Genomic DNA, 2,959 nt, shown 5'->3' on the forward strand with positions numbered 1-2,959 from the left:
TTATATTAAAGTTTCATTGTTCATACTTTGTGTTTTACGTGTTCCTCCCTCTCACTTACCACAGACAACAGGCAAGCAGTCTATTTTTTTTTTTGTAAGTGTGACCAGGCATTGACACCTGCCATTGGAGGACTGCCGAACATCTACACTCCAACACTTTCCCGTCACATTTAATGGGGGCCTGTCCAGGATCTTCACTCAGGTACTAGTACTAGAACATCAATTTGTGGTAAGCGTACTTGGCTTTGCTAAAGTTGCTTCTCAATATTATTATTACTTTTCATATTTATATGGTGCTGTGTGTATTGTGCGTTCCGAGAGTAGTATATGGTGAGTGTGGGATAACTTTGTATTACGTGGTAACTGGAGGCCTCATTCATTATCTTAATTGGTCATCTCTCCCTCAGAGTTATTACTCGTGTTTACCACCTTTTGTCCCTAGAATATTTCTCATATTATCGGCAGATCATCATTGTGGTACCCTGGTACTTTGGTTTGTCTCCGGGTCAATGCACCCTATCTTCTGCAATCCGACCGAAGCAGGATACAGAGGGCCATAGTTCCTCTAGCACGGACTACGTTGCTGAGTTGAGACCTCAGCAGCAGTTCTCGTCACCAGTTGACACTCGCACCCCTACACGTCGGTCAGAGATGATGATATTTACTTAGGTAGGGAATTAGCTTTCTTATTTCAGAGCACAAAGTTCGCTAATTCTGTAAGTATCATTTCATTTAGTGGGAGACCCTTGCTTATGTCCTATCGAGACTCGGCTAGGTATGCCTACATTCTTGGACAACCTAATTCACTTTTGGAGCAATTAAATGCTACATTTATTTTAGAAACTCAGTTTCATTTATTTAGTAGGATTTTCTTGCCCTTATTCTCTTACATTGAGCACCGGGTACAAGATTTCCTGCGATTTTGATTGACTAATCATTTACCATTCTAAACAATGAGCTGCAATGAGGAAAGAAGAGCAGGAAAGAGAGGCTGCAATGAGGAAAGAAGAACAAGGATGAGAGGCGGCCCTGAGGAAAGAGGAAGCTGCAATCAGGAAAGAAGAACAAGAACGAGAGGTGGCCCTCAAGGAACGTAAGACTGCAATACTCCGTGAGCGTGAGCGAGTACAACTTGAAGCAAAACAACGCCACCTGGAGATACAACGCGAGCATGACAAACAGCAAGCGGATATGGTTATAGAATGTCGTCAACGATAACTCACGTTGGAGACTTCACACCACACTCAGCGCCAACAAGCTACCGCTAGTCTTCTAGTAAGTTTCAATGTCTCCCATGCAAGTAAGTTAATGCCACCATTCGTTGAGACAGAGATTGATGTCTTTTTTACCACCTTTGAGACCCTAGCTAATAAACTTAGCTGGCCTGCAGATCAATGGTCTACCCTTCTCAGAGTGCAACTTACAGGTAGACCTGCAGTTACTCTCAGTACCTTAGCTTCTGAGAATGACTACCAGACCCTGAAGCAAGCAGTTTTGGACGCCTACCTTCTCTCCACCGAAAGCTACAGACGAAAATTCCGTGACCATCTAAAGGCAAGTACCACCACCTTTCTAGAATTTGCCAATACAAAGAAAAGATATTTCATGAAATGGCTGGAAGCAGCACATGTCTCTACATTTGCAGAACTCGTCAACCCCATGCTTTGAAATTCTCTCAAAGCTACTAACACGCACAACAGCCATGACAGGTTGCTATCCGGCAGGTGATTCATATGTATCTTATCTTGAGGTTATCTTGAGATGATTTCGGGGCTTTTTTTTTTTTTAGTGTCCCCGCGGAAGCAGCCCGTGACAGCTGACTAACACCCAGGTACCTATTTTACTGCTAGGTAACAGGGGCATAGGGTGAAAGAAACTCTGCCAATTGTTTCTCGCAGGCGCCTGGGATCGAACCCAGGACCACAGGATCACAAGTCCAGCTCGTCCGACCAGCTCCCTCCCTAAGAATATAACAATATCATCTAAATGACCAACTGATATCAGAATGATATTCAACTAAATTTTAACCACAGTAACATTATTGTTTGCAGGTGAAGGCAGGAAGCTATATATTACAGATAACTGAGAAGAAAAGTGAAATTCTAGATTCCAGCAACTAAATTAAATTAACTATTGATGCTTAAAGTACAAAATAATATTCTGTATAAATTAAAGTATAAACAATAACTCTTCAAAAGTTATCTAATAAGAACCTAATATGATGACCAAACCAAACCAAACCAACCGAGACAAGACGACGTCCTGAACTATTATCAAGACTTGTGATAGAAGAGAGGAAGGTTCAGGTATGTGAATTAGGTAAGAGAGTGAGGTGAGAGATGAGGAGCAAATGAGGTGACGACAAAATGGTAAGAATGATCCATGAAAAGAATCGAGTCTAAATTTTATCATTGAAGGATTGCCAGTTAAAAAATCAGCATGTGACCCGCAGAGGCTCAAAGCAGCTGAAGAACGACAAATGGGAACCACCTCAAGACCTACAACGACTCACATCTTCACAGATGGATCAGTTGATCAAGAAAGAAGTTCTGCTGGGGCAGCAGTTTACACTACCAACCATGAAGCCTACTTGAGCATGAATAGTGGGTGCTCAATATTGCAAATAGAATGATATGCCCTGAAGGAAGTCATAAACTATACAATTGAAAATAATTTACATCATGTCAACATTCATACCGACTTCTAATCTTCGCTCCAGGCATTATTATCCAGTCAACACAGAGATAATATACAACTTCACAGAAATCCAACATATGGGAAAAGAAGCACATAATCTAGTGCTGTAAATCACCCTAAATTGGATACCAAGTCACATTGGCATAGATGGCAATGAAAATGCAGACTCACTAGCAAAAACTGCCACTGCTTTACCTGTTGTACTGGTTCAAATATCTCCAAGTTTTTCACAGGTTAAGGAGCAAATCAAGAAGAAAATACT

Source organism: Procambarus clarkii, chromosome 7 (assembly GCF_040958095.1).
Source record: "Procambarus clarkii isolate CNS0578487 chromosome 7, FALCON_Pclarkii_2.0, whole genome shotgun sequence".
NCBI classification, from domain to species: Eukaryota; Metazoa; Arthropoda; class Malacostraca; order Decapoda; family Cambaridae; genus Procambarus; species Procambarus clarkii.